Below are 21,395 nucleotides of genomic sequence, written 5' to 3' on the forward strand. Positions count from 1 at the left end.
CAATACATTGAACTTTAGTCACAGCTCATAGTTTAAGATCATTGGTGGTGATTGATTTGAAATCTGATAGCTAACCTTATTGAATCTTATGACTCATAGACGAAAGGCAATACATGCTACAACAGTTTAAAATTTAATCATAAGGTGATGTAATCTGACACTAGCAAAGTTATTGTGTATGCAATTTGATTGGATGATCACTATCTTTCCTGCAATCTGATTGGTTGATCACTATCTTTCGTGCAATCTGATTGGTTGATGAGTTTTAAATCTTTGCTGTATTCAGTTTTTAAGTTTTGTTTTACATTTAAAAATCTTGTTTTTGTTCAACATTTTGCACTCAATGATAAATATGATCAAAACCGTTTATTTGTTAATCGAATAGTTAAAAACCGGATAAAGTTTGACGGTTAACCGTGAAACGTAAAAATTTTTTAGTTTGAAATTTTTTTTGCTTGAAACATTTTGTTTGAAAATTCTTGCTTTCAAATTTTTTTTGTTTGAATTTTTTGTTTGAGAATTTTGTTTGAAATTTTTTTTGACAACTTTTGTTTCAAAATTTTTTGTTTAAATTTTTTTGTTTGAAATTTTTTTTCGTTTCAAAATTTTGTTTAAAATTTTTGTTTGAAATTTTTTCGTTTCCAAATTTTTTGTTTGAAAAAATTTTTGTTTGAAATTTTTTTGTTTCAAAATTTTGTTTCAAAATTTTGTTTGAATTTTTTCGTTTGAAATTTTTTGTATTGAATCTTATGACTCATAGTCTTAAGGAAACACTGGCAAAGTTATTGTTGATGCAATTTGATTGGTGGATCACTATCTTTCGTGCAATCTGATTGGTTGATGATTTTCAAATCTTTGCTGTATTCAGTTTTAAGTTTAACATTTAAAAATCTTGGTTTCGTTCATCATTTTGCACTCACTGATAAATATGATCAAAACCGTTTATTTGTTAATCGAATAGTTAAAAACCGGTTAAAGTTTGACGGTTAACCGTGAAACGTAAAATTTTTTGCTTGAAACTTTTTGTTTAAAAATTCTTGCTTTCAAATTTTTGTTTGATTTTTTTTGTTTCAAAATTTGGTTTGACATTTTTCGTTTCCAAATTTTTTGTTTAAAAATTTTTCGTTTGAAATTTTTTGTTTGAAAATTTTTGTTCGAAAATTTTGTTTAAAATTTTTTGTTTGAAATTTTTCGTTTCCAAATTTTTTGTTTGAAATTTTTTGTTGCAAAATTTTGTTTGAATTTTTTTTCGCTTCAAAATTTTGTTTGAATTTTTTTCGTTTGAATTTTTTTCGTTTCAAAATTTTGTTTCAAAGATTTTTTGTTCTAAATTTTTGTTTCAAAGTTTGGTTTGACATTTTTAAAAGTTTGTGCACTCATTAGTAAAGAACCGGAACTGTTTAGAGCAAAAACCTCTGGCAACATGTGGTGCAATAGTACATGTCAGAACATGATAATGCAACGTCATCAGTTTTGCATCATATATAAGTATCGTTCGAGTTAGTATTCATGATAACATCATCATGGCTACTTGTCTGCAGTTTCTAAACACACGTGATGTGATGAAATCATTTACCAAGATTACTGATTTACAACAGAATGTACCTTATAGAATCTTAGCTAGCCAAATGATCCCTACAAAGTTTGGATTAAGAATCGTAGTGAAGCTTGAAAATGATAAGAATATAATTTTACCGGCAAGATATTTACCCATGGAAGCATCAAAACAAGAAGAACTACTGCGTTTCTTAAATACTGGATCTGTATCTTTATGTTACAAAGGATTCTTGGGTCGAAGTCATCAACTTGAATTTAGTACACAGCAATTGTGATGAAATCATGAATCAGCACATTTCTTTCCAATGACGTCAGCTGTAGTTGTATGAATTTGGTTGGTCGGCATGACGTCAGCAACTGTGATGAAATCATGAATTCAAACGTCAGCACATTCCTTTCCAATGACGTCAGCAATAACTATAAACCAGCAAATACAGTGTCATCCCACGAAATCATTTGAGCAAGTGCTTTTCAGGAGGAAAGATGTGTACTTCTAACGATAAAGAATTCATCTTCGCAAGCTATTATCCAATAAACAAAACATGTGATGATTGGTATCAGTGCTAGAACATTTGAACCTGTGATTCGATTGGGCAAAGCAGAACAATTTGGTGTACAACTGACCTGTGAAGAATGGCAAATATTATGTTCACGAATCGACCAAATGAACGATTATTTTCATGATGAGCTAAATGTGACCATAGTCAAATCATTAGGCTCAAATCATGAAGTGGTGCTACGTACAGTCCTCGAAGAGAAGATGGTGCTGTTACGTAAAAAGAGTACATCTCATGTCCCTCGCAACATGGTGTATCTAACACAAACGGAATGGAACAAATTCATCAGCGTATTCCAGTGTGTGAAACATGCAGTGGAAGTGTGCAACAAAACTAGTATATTCCTGAAAAAGTACTATTTTGAAAAATGTGTTATGCATATTGTACAACATGTATCTAGATATTGTGATGGTTGTCAACATCGTTCGTGGGTGCATAATTGTATTGATAAACAGTTTATTTGTGATCAAATGGACATTGAGTTTCCACCAATTGATATCGCAATAGACCTTAAAAGACTTCAACTGGAATTAAAATTATATGCTAAAGACAAACTAGTGCAAGAAGTTCAAAATACATTGTATCGACAATATCCAGATCATATATCTGGTATGGATGTATGTGGAGTGTAATAAAATGATCCATTTCAATGAATTGTGTTTTTTCATTTCAAGTACAACCCCAGGTTCTGACGTGCACCACAATGTTGTCAAAGGTTTTTGTTCTAAACAGTTCTGGTTCTTTACTAATGAGTGCACAAACTTTTAAAAATGTCAAACCAAACTTTGAAACAAAAATTTAGAACAAAAAATCTTTGAAACAAAATTTTGAAACGAAAAAAATTCAAACGAAAAAAATTCAAACAAAATTTTGAAGCGAAAAAAAATTTCAAACAAAATTTTGCAACAAAAAATTTCAAACAAAAAATTTGGAAACGAAAAATTTCAAACAAAAAATTTTAAACAAAATTTTCGAGCAAAAATTTTCAAACAAAAAATTTCAAACGAAAAATTTTTAAACAAAAAATTTTGAAACAAAAAATTTGGAAACGAAAAATGTCAAACAAAATTTTGAAACAAAAAAAATCAAACAAAAATTTGAAAGCAAGAATTTTTAAACAAAAAGTTTCAAGCAAAAAATTTTACGTTTCACGGTTAACCGTCAAACTTTAACCGGTTTTTAACTATTCGATTAACAAATAAACGGTTTTGATCATATTTATCAGTGAGTGCAAAATGTTGAACGAAACCAAGATTTTTAAATGTTAAACAAAACTTAAAACTGAATACAGCAAAGATTTGAAAATCATCAACCAATCAGATTGCACGAAAGATAGTGATCAACCAATCAGATTGCAGGAAAGATAGTGATCATCCAATCAAATTGCATACACAATAACTTTGCTAGTGTCAGATTACATCACCTTATGATTAAATTTTAAACTGTTGTAGCATGTATTGCCTTTCGTCTATGAGTCATAAGATTCAATAAGGTTAGCTATCAGATTTCAAATCAATCACCACCAATGATCTTAAACTATGAGCTGTGACTAAAGTTCAATGTATTGTTTCAAATTTCGCACCTCATGTTAAAATTCTGTTTATCACCATTCCCAAATTTAAAGAATACTTCTCTTGATATACCTAAGTCTTAGAGTTAATCATATCATTATATGTTCAATAAGGTCAATAATGTCCGTCAATTGTTTACCTGAGTAGAACCAACTGTTTTCTAGAAGTGTGTGTGTACTCAAACTTAAGAAGTACCACAACAAAGGAAATGAATCCCTGTACACTACCTCATCAAGGACAATCACGTGGTACAACGTCTTGCTTACGTTTATATTTGGTGGGAATAATCAAAACCAATGACGCATTCTCAAATTATCCTACAAAGTTTCAATGTACCAATGTCCTGGACTCCTAATCCCATCATAGGTCAATAACCGATCACGTGATCGTAATGATTTACCCAATGAACAATTACCAATTATTGATACGACAATAAGAAATGTACCCCTTCCAAAATTTAAGATTGGTACACAAATACACCTGTGTCTTATGAAAAAAGTAATAAATCCTGTACTTATTCAATAATAAAGCCGGTCAATAATATTTACATTTTGAATATTTGGCCATAAGAGGAACATCAATGGGTCTTAGAAAACGTTTACCGAATTTTGTTATTTGATAATTCCCAAATTTAAAAGGGAACATAAACATATAAAGGTAATAAACCATATAACATGCTAAATAGGGGTCAATAACCTCCGAAATTTGATTTTTGGTAGTTCTTTACCTATGAAAAGGGAACGATGTGGACCATCCAAATTTATAGTGGTACATATTGGAGACCTGTACTATGATACCAAATGCTTATATTAAACAATTTCTAAAACCGAGTGGATGAGCCAAGATACCCCTCCCAAATTTTTAAAGGATGCATCAATGTACCCATATCTTATGATAGGAAATGAACCTATATACATGACCATATAACCATATAAGGTAATAAAATCTCATCAAAGGGAAGAAATTGGGCCAAAAAACCAAACACATGGTACAACATATTGCTTATGTTTATATTTTAGCAATTTTTACCCATGAAAGGGAACAAGATGGACCACCCAAATTTATCATGATACATATTGAGGTCATGTACTATGATAGCGAGGACCCATATACATGACCATATAACCATATAAGGTAATAGGACCTCATCCAAAGGAATAAATTAGGTCAAAAACCAAACACGTGGTACAACGTAATGCTTACGTTTATATTTTGTCAATTTTGTACCCCTAAAAGGGAACGAGGTGGACCACCCAAATTTATAGTGATCCATATTAGGGTCTTATACTGTAATACCAAATGTTTAATTGAGCAATTTCCAAATTAAAGGGGTGGGCCATTGTACCCCTCCCGGGGTGCATCAATGTACCTATGTCTTATGATAGGGAATGGACCCCTATATGACCATATAACTATATGATGTAATAGGACCTCATCAAGGAGATAAATTAGGTCAAAAATCAAACACGTGGTATAACGTATTGCTTACGTTTATATTTTGGCAATTTGGTACCCCTAAAAGGGAACGAGGTGGACCACCCAAATTTATCATGATACATATTAGTATCCAGTACTATGACACCACATGTTGAAATTAAGCAATTTCCAAAATTAAAGGGTTGGGCCAAGGTACCCCTCCCAAAATTTAAAGGGGTGCATCAATATACCCATGTCTTATGAAAGGTAATAGACTCCTGTATACGCTCATGTAAACATATAAGGTAATAACACCTCATCAAAGGGAATAAAATCGACCAAAAACCAAACACGTGGTATAACGTATTGCTTACGTTTATATTTTTGGCAATTTTGTACCCCTAGAAGGGAACGAGGTGGACCACCCAAATTTATCATAATACATATTAGGGTCTTGTACTATAATACCAAATGTTTAAATTGGTCAATTTCCAAAATTTAAGGGGTGGACCATTGTACCCCTCCCGGGGGTGCACAAATGTACCTATGTCTTATGATAGGTAATAAACCCCTATACATGATCATATAACTATATAAGGTAATAGGACCTCATCCAAGCACATAAATTAGGCCGAAAACCAAACACGTGATATAACGTATTGCTTACGTTTATATTTTGGCAATTTTGTACCCCTAGAAGGGAATGAGGTGGACCACCCAAATTTATCATAATGCATATTAGGGTCCTATACTATAATACCCAATGTTGAAATTGGTCAATTTCCAAAATTTAAGGGGTGGGCCAAAGTACCCCTCCCAAATTTTTCAAGGGGTGCATTAATATACCCATGTCTTATGATAGGTAATGGACCCCTATACATGACCATATAACCATATAAGGTAATAGGACCTCATCCAAGAGGACAAATTGGGCCAAAAGACCAAACACGTGGTACAACGTATTGCTTACGTTTATATTTTGGCAATTTTGTACCCCTAGAAGGGAATGAGGTGGACCACCCAAATTTATCATGATACATATTAGGGTCCTGTACTATAATACCCAATGTTTAAATTGGGCAATTTCCAAAATTTAAGGGGTGGGCCAACGTACCCCTCCCAAATTTTTCAAGGGGTGCATTAATATACCCATATGTTATGAAAGGGAATGGACCCCTGTATACGCCCATATAACTATATAGGATAATAATACCTCATCAAAGGGGATAAATTAGGTCAAAAACCCCCGAAATTTGAATTTTTGGCAATTTTTTACCCATGAAAGGGAACGACATAGACCCCCAATACTGATAGAGGTACATACTATGGTCCTAGGCTACCATACCAAATTTTTAGATTTGGCAATTTCCAAAATTTAAGGGGGGTGGTCCTATGTACCCCTGCCAAAATTTAGGGGGTGGGCCAAGGTACCCCTGCCAAAATTTAGAGGGGGTGGTCCTAGGTACCCCTCGGTCATTGACCCTGGGCCAAGGTCATTGACCTTTGACCTATGACGTCACGAAAATGAGTTCAAGGTCAAATCGGCCATACGGGGGGGACTACTACTCCCATGAATGTGTTTTTCATTTTGAAAGAGAGTGAATCTTTAGATAATGATGATGTTGGTTCTTTTATCAAATCACCATTCTTATCAGGTAAAATAGCCGGTATCTTTCTTTCATGTATAATAGATAGTGGTTGTGAAGCTAATTTATTAAACTTTGGTGTTTGGAAAAGAATTGTAGAAACGTTGCCTAATGCTAAGTTATCTCCGGCTAGAAATGTAACTTTGCAATCTTTTGTAGGTGATGAAAAGTATAATGTCAAAGGACAGAAAATACTGTATTTAGAATTTTCAGATCATGTTTTAGAAATTCCTTTCTTTATTGTAGAAGGAATGAAGTCGGACGTCTTGTTAGGTACTCCTTTCCTAACCAAATATAATTGTGTAGTTGATTTTTCAAAGCAAATCTTAACGTTGGATGATTTGGATGGTAAACCTGTTAAATTAAATTTAAATTCTCTCTGGGTTAGTTCGGTAGAATCTGAACCTCTGATACAGGAAGTTAGTAAAGAGGAAGACTACTTAGTATCTGAAAGTGAAATTCGAAATACAATTCTCCAAAGAACAGATTTAATATCTGAAGTTAAGAGTAAATTAGTGGAACTACTTCTTCGCTATAGATCATTGTTTTCTGAACGCCCTAGGCCTGCTAAGGTTAAGCCTTTAAAGATAGAATTAACAGACAACGAACCTGTTGTATGTAAACCGTACCCCATACCATATGCTATGCGGGAACCTTTCAGAAAGCTCATTCAAAAATAGCTTGAGTGGGGAGTGATCGAAGAAAGGTTATCTCCTTATCTCAATCCAATTCATTGTGTTTATAAAGCTGACAATCAGTAAGACCCACCTTAGATTTAAGACATCTAAATACTAAAGTGGTATCTTTTAATGTTAAGGTAGAGCCAATTCAAGACATATTAGCACGTCTCAAAGGTTCAGTAGTTTTCTCTTCTTTTGATTGCCGAGACGGTTATTACTGTTTGCCTTTAGAGGAAGATTCATATGAAAAAACAGCATTTTTATTCGAAGGTAGGCAATATTGTTTCAAATATTTAGTCATGGGACTTAAATCTGCCACTAGTCTATTTCAATTTGTAATGAATAGCATTTTCGATTTAAGCACTAAGCATTTTGTATCTAGATGACTTACTTTGTTTTTCCGATTCTATCAGTAAGCATTTTGAGCATTTGGAATTCGTGTTGTATACCTTGAATAACTTAAACTTTTCCTTAAATTTTCAGAAATGTAAGTTCATGTTTTCCGAATTGTTGTTTTTAGGTCATATCATATCAGGTAAAGAAGTTAAAGTTAATCCTAAACTTAATGAAACCATACAGAGATTTCCAATTCCCAAGAATCGTAAGCAATTGAGACAATTTCTAGGTCTAGCAAATTGGAGAAGGAAATTTATTCACAATTACGCAGACCTCACCGAAAGTTTGGTAACTTTATTGCGTAAGGGCGTAAAGTTTCACTTTGGTCCTGAACAGATGCATTCATTTGAACTGTTAAAGAAAGCGTTGGTTTCTCCGCCAGCTTTATTGCTCCCAGACATGAATAAGGCATTTCATTTGTTCTCAGATTCCTCCATAATTGCCATTGGAGGCTATATAGGGCAGTATGAAGGAGATGATTTTCAGGTTATCTCGTATGCCAGCAGGCGCATTAAACCTACGGAAAGATCTCTGTCCATCTTTCAAACTGAACTATTAGCAGTAGTGTTTTTATGCGAGCGTTTTGCTGATTACATTCTAGGAAAAGAGGTAATTGTTCACACAGATAACAAAGCTATTACTCATCTGAAAACTATTAGAAATTTGGATGTTAGAACAACCAGACTATTATTAAAGTTGCAAGATTTTAACCTTAAGTTTGAACATCTCTCCTCAGCAGAGAACCGTATTGCAGACATTATTTCACGCAATCCTCCTGACGAGGAGAATACGATTAATTCTACTTTCATGGTAAACGCTGTATTTCGAAATTTAAGTCAATCTTCTTTTGTTAAGCTGTTATTGGAAGAACAAACCTCTGATGAGTTTGTAGCTAGATGTTCTGCTAAACTGGAAAAGGGTAATCCTAACTTTTGTAAGCATTTAGATTTAGTGTATATTAAGCAAGATGATACTTGGAAATTAATAATTCCTAAGAGTCTAGTAAACATTGTTATAGATGAAATTCACAAGGAAGCTCATTTCGGCTCACGCAAATGTTATCTACATTGTAAAAAGTTATTTCACTGGCCGAACATGAAACGAGATATAGCTAGGTTCATTAATGATTGTGAAACTTGTGCTAGAACTAAAAGTAAATCTCAAATCTTTGTACATCAAATTTGCCATGTGGATGCTGACAGCCCACATGCCAAGCTGAGTGTGGACCTCGTTGGCAGGTTACCAAAACGTAATGGTTATTATTATATATTATCTATCTTAGATGTTTACAGTAAATTTCTTGTATTATACCCTGTTAGGAATGCTAGCACCAAGGAAATCACTTCTATAATCTCTAGGAGATACTTTTATCATTTTCCAATCCCTCAGGAAATCATAACTGACAGAGGCGCCCAGTTCCTCTCGTCCCTCTGGCGACGTTTTTGTCGAAGGAATGGTATACATCACTTACTTTTGAGTCCGTACAACCCCAAAGCTAATCCGGTGGAACGTTATCATTCAGAGATATCTAGGTTACTAAGGGTATTTATAAGTCATGATCACACTCAATGGAGTCAACACTTATCTGAGGTGCAAACGCTGTTGAACAACTGTGTGTCACTTACCACAGGGTACGCACCTTCAGAACTTTTTCTAAATCATTCAGCTTTGGAAAATTTTAAAAAGGAGCTAAATTGGCCTCCTGAATTTGGTAATGTAGACCATGTCTTTCGGCATCAACATGTGTTATTGAATTCTAAGAAAAGTCATAAGAAGAATGAAACCAAGGTAAAACAAACAGGCACTGAGATTAAAATCGGTGACCTCGTATTTGTTAAAAATCGTAAACATAGCTCATTGTTAGATAAAACCATCAGTAAGTTTTTTGTTAAATATCTTGGACCTTTTTTGGTAATTGGTGTGGAAAGCAATACCGTAGATTTAGTAAATTTAAATAATGAATGGGTTGGTACTCAAAACTCAGATAATGTAAAATTATTTAACTGGTCTTTACAGAAAAGACAGGAATTGCTGGTAAACACTTACCTGTAAAAGAAAAAAAACAAACCTTGACAGCAAAGTTTCTTTTTTTTATTCAACTAAGGCGAGGATGTAGTGCCCTTAGTAATTGTGTTATTTTATATTGGTAATATTTTTAAGTAGTATTGTTAACTCTCTTTTGTAAGATCTGGCAACATTGATACTTCCGCTTCTGTGGAGGGAGGACGAGCGGGTGCCTTCCGCTGTACTAAAAAAAAAGAGATGGTGTACCGCATGGCTTCTCGATATCTGTAAAAATGAAGCCTAAAATTATAGTTAATCTAGGCCTCTCGTAGCCATCCTCCTTTTATTAGTAATCAACAGTTTTGACAGAGCAACATTGAGTGTAAGTGAAGCTTTACGGTTACTTTTTCATCATAATTTTGGTGTGCAACTTCCAAGAGGAATTTATAAAGAAGAGCAAGTGGTCTCCCACGTGTTTTGGTTACAGCTACAAGTTTTTGTCTGTCAGTGTGTGCCTCTCCATTAATTATATTTCAAGTTTCTGTGTTCGTCCTAGTGACATTCCCCATTTAATACGATAATGGCATTTTTCGTGAAGCTTTTCTTAGTTGTGATGATGTATGAAATCATAATGAAGCACTAAAAAAACTTCTGTGGGAACCCGCCCCATGCACGCTCTGTCCGGTATCATATCAGTGAAGGAAGCAATGTATTCAACCTCTAGCACAGAATCATCAAGAGTCCAGATCTTTACAAGGATTGTAACGAATCAACAATGTACCTTCCCAGGAAGTAACTTGGTTTTCACGTACAAACAATTTAAATGCTGATTCCCATTCATATATTTGCTACAACCATACTTCCATGAACTTCAACATGTACTTCAACAAAATGTGGCTTCTTTACATTCTAGTGTACTTGTTACTGTACCAAGTATTGGATTCTATAGCTACTTACGGCATTTTAGTAGCAAGTAGCATGTTTATTCCAAACCAATATCCTTTCATATGTGTTGTTGTGAACCAGTGCAGTTTCTTAAGTGAGCAGTATTAGTCTATTAACAAGCAGCTTGTAGAGTGGTGCAAGATTTATGCCAAACGCATATTCAGTTGGAATAATTTAGAGGCATTTTAGTGGCCCATAGCCCAGGTGAATGAGCAGCATGAAGAATCCACCCGTTATTTTCGCCGCCGCTCGCTCAGTGTTTAGTCGAGCGACAATGCAGTTCTGGGACATGTTATTTTGCACCACAATACATTTCTCTGGAGTTTTTCATACTTTTTTTTCATTATTAAGGAGTTACCTTGGAGCCCCCTTTGGTTTAGCTCCGCCCAGCCTTGCTCAGGATCAACTGGTAGTGAGATGAGATGCTGTTGTGTTAGTGTTTCTTATATGAAGATGGGCAGTTTAAAGGAGTTTTCCTGATAAAGGTTGCCTTCGTAGCAACCACATTCGTCATTTTTGATGAGTATGTTGTTTTTAGTTATGTTCAATTATGTTTGAGCATGTTTGTGCGTATTAAAGCTCATCTTTGATATAGCCTGTTAATTTACCAGGCCCAGTTAAGCTCTTCGAAAGCTTACTTTTCTAAGCCCTCTTTAGCGTTTATATTGTTCAGTGCTCTCTGAGTTGAGTGAAAGTGGCATTTTAGCCAGTGCTTTCTCATAATAATAGTGAATCCTCCAGCTATCTCTCCAAGCTCATTTCAATGGTGGTCTTTGAAGAACTGTGTTTACAAGTGTGGTGCACTACTTAATTATCTTGTTTTTTTATGTTGCTTCATAGCTGCAGTAAGCTGTATCCTCTACTATTTGTCAGTGCTACTTCACGGATAGCTGTTTTGTGTTCTCACCGGTGCTAGGTGTCCCTTATAATCTCCATATAATGTTGGCCACTCGCAGTTTAGTGCAGTTGTGTTGTTTACACAAAAGTGTCTTTATCTTATCTTATCTTATTGAGCATCAATCCTGAATACATGCATCATTCATTAGTAAGTATGCTTTGTGCATATTCTCAGGTAAGAATCACAATGTTGAATAAACAAGCTTAACGCTACATGTGTTGATGGCAGCTTCACTCTCACCGGGGTGGAGCATAATGTTGCCAGTTCAATCAAGAAAAGGGCACAGAATGCCCATATGTGGAATGTAAGGTAGTGCTTAGATCCACACCCCCTCAAGAGAGGCAAGAGGATAGAAACTATCAAACTTTGGGTTCTGTATGATGTCACTATTCATAGCAGCCAATCACTTTTTCCGTACCAAAAGCAAAGGTGAACAAAGGGTTTTACGTCATATGAGCGGACAGCGGACATATTTGAATGAAAAAAACACAACTGAGTGCTGTTTGTTTGTTCAGTTTTATTATCTTGTATGTTAAGTTATTAGTAGGTATGCTTATTATTTCGCGTTAAATTTTTGGTCTTTGGTTAAGAATAATTTGTCAATATTGGTGAATTGACGGTTAAAATGAGTGAGTGAATATGAAAGGAGAATTGAGAGGATATTAATTTCCATTGTCGTAGCATTTCTGCACCATGTAGGAAACCCTTAATTTCTGTTTACAAAGTATAATGTTACTGTAGTGAAACCATTACAAAGGCCATGGTAGGGTTCGCATGGGTGATTACAAAATCAAGTGTTTTTTGCACTTAGTTTTCTGCATATGCAGGGTGGCACGGTGGCTTACTGCTAGTCTTATTTTTTGTGCGTGGGCTTCTTCGATCCCCGTCCAAGTCAGTGTGGTAGATAATATCTGGCCATTTATTCCGAAGTTGGTCGTCCGTCTGGTTCTCCACCGAAAGAGTAATAAAAGCTAAGATTTAAAAATTTTCAATTTTTACTTTGTTTACTGACTTTCTGTTCGGTTTTGTTACCTCGCGAGGTGGAAGAAAGCTTAGGTTCTCTTTCGTTAGGTTGGGAAGGTTCTAGAACACACGTCCCTGCATATAGGTTAGTAGTTACATTGGTTTCTTTCTGTACCAAATTTTAATAGGTTATAGTTAAGGAGCCGTACTTCCCATTTAGGGAAGGACGAGAAACGCCATACTTTCAGGAATTATTCATTGACTATCTAGGATGTTAAAAAGTAGGTAATAGACTGAGTTCTTGCCCTTGTACTTAGGGTGTTTAGGTAGTGCAACAGTAAGATGTATCCTCGTGCACGGGAGATGAGAAGTAGCTGTTCTTAACTATTACCTTTTAATATTTAATTCACATAGTGTTGCCGAGCGAGCGTTAGCGAGTCAAGGCGGGTTAGAGACCCGCAGGGCATGTTGTTTTCTATCTTTATTACAGTTAAATGCGAGGGGAGACTATTATATTAAGAAGTATGGCTTAAGTTTAGAGTCGCCCCTCCAGTTTCAAACCTGCAAAAAAGCAGTAGAAACATTAAAACGTGCAGTTTTATTATACAGATCCATAGTATAAGTAGTAGTAGGAGTAGGAGGAACGGGTTAGAAGCCCCGCAGCGGTTCGATGGATTCTGTTCTCGACATAAAATGGGCATGCTGCTGATTCATGAAATCATTCACGTCTTGCAAATAGTACCAACTTCCACACATCTTTCCTCGTATTAAACATAACTTCACTACCAAATTTACACATGTAAACATAACATAAGAACTCCAAATCATAATTTCTTACCTCATTTCTCCTATAAATTTTCCTAATTTTTATGAAAAACGGAGGGGCAACTCTAAACTTAACCCAAAAGCATAACTTTCCCCGCGTTTTTTCGCACGTACTTCCTTACCACACTTTCTGCAATTTGTTTTAGATTCATTTGTCCTTGATTTTCACAAAGTTTTAAAAGATTACTCGTTACTTTTACACATTGCAGTGGCAAAGTTCTAGAACACAGGTCCCCCTTCCCATTTAGCTGTAATAAAGACAGAAGACAACGTGCGGGGCTCTGACCCGCCTTCACTCGCTAACGCTCGCTCGGCAATACCATGTGAATTTTATATTCAACTTTGGTACTTTGGAACCAACCTAGGTACAAACCTAAATGAGGGGACCTGTGTTCTAGAACCTTACCCAGTGCAACCATTCAGTAACCTTGAGCGAAGAAGTTCCTTCCGCTTGTTAAATAGTTCCATGTTTACAACTGCTTATACCTGACAAATAAACAAAATTTTCGATCCCCTTATATATCATCAACCACACGAACGAGCAAATTATCTATTTTTTCCCGGTAAATTTTCAAAATTTTGCAAGAAACGGACGACCAAATTTGGAATTTAACCCAACATCGGTGTCCGTAGTTTTTTTTTTCGGGTGCTCGCGTTTTGTCCCACATTCTCATTTCATCACTTCTTTCATTATCTTCACTTGCCTTATTCATCCGTCTGCCTCCGGGACAGGACATTTGGGCGCCGCCATTGGGGCGTGGACGTTTTGGCGCTGCCGTTTGGGCGCAAAGCCGTTTGGGCGCGAGGTACATAGTAAAATTCACAATTTACGACATATAAAGTGAGCTAGGCACTGAAAACTAAGCGCCAATCAAGATATATACATTTCCTACACTTCTATCTTTATCTCACCTCATTTATCTGTATATTTTCTATCTCTACCTTATTTATTCATCTAAATTAAATAGTTTAATGCGTTTGTGGCATTTGTTGCCTAACCTCGTCATGGATTGATTTTTCGCTTGTTCACGATTCTTGTACTTCTGATCTAATTTTTGTATTATATAAGAAAGCTAGGAAATAAAGGAATCAGACGAACTGTTAATTTTCTTAATGTTAATTAAAACATATTGATTTAATTTTTGTATTTTTTTTTAAAGAAAGTTAATAATTACATATTTATGAATATTAAAATTTGTTTTCTATTCGTATTACGTTTGCCAAACTCTTCTCTTCCTTAAGTCCAATAAAGAACTACCAATAAAAGATTGCAGCGTAGTCGCTAACACTCTCGCCTTCGGTGCGATCGGTCCCGGGTTCGATTCCCGGTGGGGGCACTCGGTCGAAAAAGTGTAACACGCTCTTTCAGGCCAGCCACCCTGAATGAGGTTTTCCTGGGTTTTCTTCATTCACACCAGGCAAATGCCGGGGTGGTACCTAATTTATGGGTCCAGGCCGCTTCCTTCCTTCCCCAATCCTTTCTTCCTTCTCTTTCCCCGGATAGTGTGCTCCCTCAAACGTGACGGGCTAAATGGTCTTAGATTCCAAGAGCCCAGAAATCTAAAAATCCTATATCCTAATCGAGTTGAGGGAAAGATATTTTGCATACATGGTGTCTAAGACATATTTTGCATACAGGATGTCTAACACATTGAGTTTAGGAACTGTAGTATGCCGTATTTCTGGTATCACTTTTTTTTTTAATTAACATTCCAATATAAAAATCAAAACTTAAGACATTTTTTTCGTCCCATTGTAAGCATTTAATCTGCATTAAAGAAAGTGGCGAAAGAAAAAAAAAACTATTTCAAAGTGAAAAATAATAGTTAAGTGTACATATATTGGTCATTTAGCCACTAGAAATGTGTTTGACATTCACACTTATTGCGTAACTACAGCAGAAGGCCTGCTTTAAGTTTTTTAATGGAATAGGCTCACTATGTATGTAATGCAGTCAATCATATGTAGTCTGGTCGACTTACATTTGGCTTGAAAACTTATCAAATAAAAAGCACACTTAACTTTCGTTGAAACTTAATTTAATTGTTAATTCAGTTTTTATAATTTTGAAATTCCAGTATTTCTAGTATGTAAAACAAAATCCAGTATAATTCAAGGACTTCCACTACAGTAGACACCTTGTGATATCTTGATTCGAACTTAGTACTCAGCGCCTAACATAACGACTTTTTAACTCGCGCCCAAACGTCACGTACCGTCTGCCTCAACCTGAAGGACATAATTGTGGGATGTTCAACTGGAAGATTTCTTTCGGTCGGACAGGCGTTGGGATTTGGTGTAGAAAAACAGTGAATTTCGAGAAAGTTTAGGCTTAACAACTGAAAATGTGTTAGTACGCATAAATAGCCTAGATGAGTATTTTAATGGGGTTCGGAGATTCCTAATTTACTCATTTTTAACCTATTTTGAGGCTAACGTTCCGCAGATGGCGGCCTCGGATGAAACACAAATGAACATGTTTTCAACTTTGTATTACTAATTACCGTTACTTATCTGTTAATTATTACATCATTATACCTTAACTACAATTACTCCTGTTTCATTTCCACTGGTTACTTTTCACTTTTAATCACGAATATTTCTTACTTCTATGCTTCCTTTGCTATTTCCTACATCCGTATCCATTTATATGATATTACAGCGCATAATTGGTACCTTCCAACTGTTAAACGTTGTAAACAGCGCATTACTCAGAAATTACTAAAGCAATGAATCGTTACAGCGATGTTTATAGGTTGGTTTCGGCGTGGTGCCCTCTGTCAAACACATGCCCTTGTAATAGGGGCCTATGTTTAGCAGAAGGGGTCCAGCTCTTTTACTTAAAAAAAGCTACAATTCTGCTAATGCCTGTTCACATTAGGTTAGGTTAAGTTACTTTAGATAAGGTTAGATTAGATTAGTTTTTCATATTATGTTAGTGTAGGGGTTGGCTAGTTTAAACCAGAGATTATACTGCAAAAGCAACTTTTTAATAAGTTTATGAATGTTTCTTTTGTGATTTTTTATAGTTTATTATTATTGTTATGCAATTGCAAGGAGAATCTAAATATTGTTTCGTTTCATTAATGTTTACTTTTCATAAAATACATCGAAATGCCGTACTTTCAGGGGGGGGGGGGGTCATAGAAACTCCACGAGAGGAAATTATTGAAATCAGAACTATCTTTGGTATCTGTTTATGTATAAATGGGTCAGAGCCAAAGTGAACTCAAATAATTCGTATCTTTATTCACTTTTCTTACTGATATACAAATTAAGTCATTGTATTTCTTTAACTTGAACTAATAAAAGTCGTAGTGAACTAACTTGGACTAAATTAGTTCTTCTGTACTCTACACTACTTTAAAAGTGTCCATGTGTGAGTCTTATAATGGTTTCACTTGTGCAATTGTTTATCTTGTCCTCCTGAAATGATTCTTGACAATTGAATCGGTGAGTAGAAAAAGAACATCATTCCAAAAATAAAGGATAACATTCCACGATAACAATTTCTCTATAACTAAATATCCAATCAGATTACGTGTTTGCAATTTTGGGAAATGAAAGGTCCTAACATACGCTACAAGTCTCCCATACAGATATTTTTACGTAAGCAATGGTATTTCCGGTAAACAGTTTTACTTTTCGTTTTTCAAAAGTAACGTGTTGGGGAATATTCTCCTTTTTCTACGCACCGATTCAATTATATTAACAAGTATGTAAAGATCAGTACAACATATTTTTATAAGGAGTCTTTCGTGAGTGAGTCGGCAGACGTATCGCATTTGTGGCCAATTAGTCCCGGTTTCGAGTTCAAATGGAGGACAGTTTCTCTCGGATGTAAGCGGATTTGGATTCCGTTTTAAGCTAATGTGACTCCTTACAGCATGACCCGGTTGTTGCATAATAAGCCAAAACAAACTTATTTCTGCCATATGTGATATAAATACATAGAGCAAATTATTTAAACCAAACACGAGGTGCACTGTAAATTAGAAATTACTTATACCATCGGTAGACAGAGGTATAAAGCGGATCATTTTTTATGTTATTCGTATTGATAATGTAAATTTTTAGATGACTGTGATGATAAGTAGATAGAAACTTCAAACATGTACGCATTGACGTTGGCTTGGCCTATGCTTGAAAGTGGTTGCTTTGATGAATATTGAAATCATTTCCATTTTTTGACTTTGTATTCAATGTAAGTCGTATTGTATGTAAATATAACGTCTTTAAAGTGCTATTTTGTATAATAATTATGAAAATTCTGTATTGAGTTAAAAATAATAAGTGCTGAAGAGCTTATGATGTTTGTACTCTTAATGCTCGATCTTGTTACATCCAGAGTTAAACTGAAAGAATTAGCACAATAGTTAGACAGAAAGAAGTGAAGGGAAAAGAAATAAAAACGGCCAGATTGAAAACCCACGATTAGAAAAAAAGAAAAAGTGAATGAATGAATGAAAGCGATAAGAAGGGGTAAAATGTTTCAACAAGGAAATTGTGTGCTGAAGTAAAACATTATTCATACAACGTACATCATCTACAATTAGAAGGAAAGACAGGAGTAAAGCAAGTGTCTTAATTAAGTAGTGCACTCTTATATAAAAATTGCAATGTTCACACACAATAGCAGGCAATTACAATTTTGTACGTGTTATACACACGTTTCTGATTAAAATACACAAATATTAATTTCTGCGCAAATTCTATTCAGGATCTATATTGTGTTCAAACCTGCTTCAAATTAGGTTAAAACATTGTTATTATCCACGTCTCCTTTAGTCTACACAGAATATCCGTTGGACGTAAAACTCAAATATTTCATTTCACTTAGATTACATTTCCAAACGGTGTTTCTGTGGGCCTGAAGTTATTTGCAATATGTGTAGTATCATAAATGGCATAGGTAATTTTTTCTCTCTCCTAATTGGAGACATTGTTCTTTTATCATTCAACGCATTATGTGATTCTTTTTTCAGACATGAAATTTACATGCAACTAATTACCATCGGCTAACTACATGCAGCTAGAGTTGACTTCAAAAACTGAGAGTGATAGAGAAAACGGTATGGAAAGTTGAGCCACCAAGAGAAACATGCTACCGTGAAAGGACAAAACTAAAGCTAATGCATTGGAGATTACTAGGATAATTCGTCAAATGCGTACTTCAATTTTTTTTTAAATAAATATGTATATATCTGCCCCGTAATCTCTGTATAATTAAATAAATCCGTCTTGGAGGGTAGTATTTAATATTTTCTTATGTATTGCAGAACATAATTTTATAGTAATAAAGTATGTCGTTGCCCAGTTCATTGCAGAAAAATAATATATTCTGTGCTTTACTCATTATGGTTCGTGTTTTTAAGAGATAATTACAATTAACATTTTACGTTAATAATACACAATTCATTTATCACGACCAGAATTGAAAAACAATTCATATATTTATGTATGCATAAGTAAATGTGATTTTATTTGACCAATATTTATTATGCAGCCTAACGTAACGGTACTCAGGATGTTATTTTACGTAATTGGTATACTCGGTTTAGGCCAATCTCAGTGAATTTCATTAATTGTTAATGGGCTATTGCTTACCACATGTCACCAATTATTGTTAACGATCCATGCAGAAAAATTTACTCCCAAGATGGATTCGCGTTCTCTTTTAGAGAATGATCACTGAAGCACATATTTAGCTCGATATGAACTAATATGTGGTGGCCAGGGTGTTGGTTAAATATATGAATCTTCCACAATAAATGTTAAATGGCTTAGATGATTTTCGAGGTGGTTAGGGCATTGACTTTTGTACACTATTTGCGGTGTTTGCATTGTTTTGTTTTGTTGTTGGAAAATATATTCATGGTGTCAGTTTGAAGTGTTTATTGTATTAATTGTCACATATATTTTGCACAACTTGGAGCAATGTCTGCCAGTAAACTTGATATCGAGATGAAGCTAAGTTCATGAAACAAAGGCAGTTGGGAATCATGATGTGGTGCTTGTAATTAGAATTGAGCATCCTTTGTGATTACTTGTTGCGCTTTGTTTATTTCTTCAAAGTTAGAGTAGATAATTATGTGACATCAGATCCAAGATAAAAGAAGACAATATATATATAGCAACCATTAGCCGGACAACCGACAACGAATAGGACATCTGTAGTTTTTCAAGAAATCGATAACTATGGGAATAGACAGAAAATGATGAGAGCACTATTCTAATGTTTAAACAATTTATGTGGCCACCTACGCTGTGCTTCAAATCTGAGCATTTTATATGATTAATATCCTTTTGTGTCATATTTGTGGCTATAGTATTATGAATACTGTCTTACACTTGTTTTAAATGTTTTTCCTTTCAGGATATTATACAAAACGAAGTCTGATCCCTCCAACTCAAATTTGCATCACTCTCCTCCAGAGTGAAAATATGAAACATGTTTAAGGAAGGATCTGTTGCGTGGTGGCGCATAGCTTGATATCGCAGAGACTCATGTTCATTTCTTATCCCAATCACACTTTTTGCTCTTTGAAATTTGGTCTGTCCGTTATTTTCGTTCATCTGTGTGTATTACCCATAATTGTAATATTAAAAGTAAATTTTAGCTCAATTCTATAAAATATATTTAATGTTCAGAAACGGAGCATAATAAAGTTCTATTAAGCTATTTACTAAGTTCAATAAAATGAATAACTAACCCAAATGCTTAGAAATATGTAAGGATATGTAATCGAACGTATTTTTATGGGATAAACAGATACGAAAATACGTAGTAGTGCCGAAGATACGCAGCGAAGAGAAAACGAAGGTATTATGACATAAGGTATGCTTCACTTGTAATACAAGGACTTCTTGTACTCCTGGGTTTGAGTATCACAGAGAACAATTTCAGTTGTAGTGTTGATAATATTGCTTTTATGGTCACAACCAGCACCGTGCCACAACTCTTTATTCATTGTGATATGAAGATTTTCAGTTGTAAGGCCATGACTGATGTGAGGAGTTGCTGTTACACAATTCGATTCCATTAAAATGGCCCCCACGAAGCCCGGACCTTACACCAGATAACTCGTTGTGGAGAATAATCAAGACATATGTTTCTCATCGTTGGTATAATAAAAAAAATGAAATCTTCGAGTTTTACGGCGCACGCTTATGCCGGTTAGGCTAAATAGACGGTGATGAGAAATGAATGAAATGGTGGAATGAAGAAAGTGGGAAGAAACGGGACAACCCCGAGAAAACCCACGAGCAGGGTGTTTGTCCACCACAAAGTCCACACGGCGCGAGCTGGGATCAAACCAGGGACCCCAAGCACCGGAGGTGAACGCTCTACCACTGAGATGTATATATACAAATTGAGGTATGTTTCAAAAGAATGAATATAGTCAAATATATATACATATAATACGAAGTATATTACATTTAACGTTGTAGCATATCTAATATAAAAATCATAGCTAAATCTTACCATATAGCACCTACGCCAAACACTTTTAGCTCATTGTCGCTAAAAGATATTATTCCCTAAGATATTATTCTATGTTACAGAATAAATTCTGTAAATTACAAACTTGCTTGTTATCTCTGTGTAATGAATCGTTCAATCCTGAGAATGAAATTACACAGTTGTATTTTTCAAATTTGCATAAAGTTTATTATTTAATTGACTAATAATATCCCTTCCTTTTCCTTTATTTTTTTATCTATATATGTATACAGTATATAGAGTTTGCCATTAATAATTGGCGTATGCGTTTCCTATAGATAAGGAAATATCTATTAGACTTTTAAATTACAATATTTTCTCTTGCCGGATGTCACTCTTGGCGGATTATTTAAAGTTGAGGGCCACAGTGGCAAAGTGGTAGAGCGTTCACTTTTGTGCGTGGGTTTCTCGGGGTTCTCCCGTTTCCTCTCAC

The 21,395-nt window shown here is 34.9% G+C and overlaps 1 protein-coding gene and 1 long non-coding RNA gene across 3 annotated transcripts in view; one reads left to right on the forward strand and one right to left on the reverse strand.

The window, feature by feature from the left end:
- The window catches only part of LOC145690439 (uncharacterized), a 185,998-nt gene that overhangs the window by 153,648 nt on the left and 10,955 nt on the right, over nt 1–21,395 (reverse strand). The window lies entirely within an intron of this gene.
- LOC145688950 (uncharacterized) lies at nt 12,065–18,779 on the forward strand. The gene is made up of 2 exons (XR_014132034.1): nt 12,065–12,217; nt 18,444–18,779. It is a non-coding gene; the product is annotated as an uncharacterized LOC145688950 (long non-coding RNA).

The sequence above is a fragment of the Thermobia domestica genome, chromosome 7 (assembly GCF_964235325.1).
Source record: "Thermobia domestica chromosome 7, izTheDome1.hap1.1, whole genome shotgun sequence".
Classification (NCBI taxonomy): Eukaryota; Metazoa; Arthropoda; class Insecta; order Zygentoma; family Lepismatidae; genus Thermobia; species Thermobia domestica.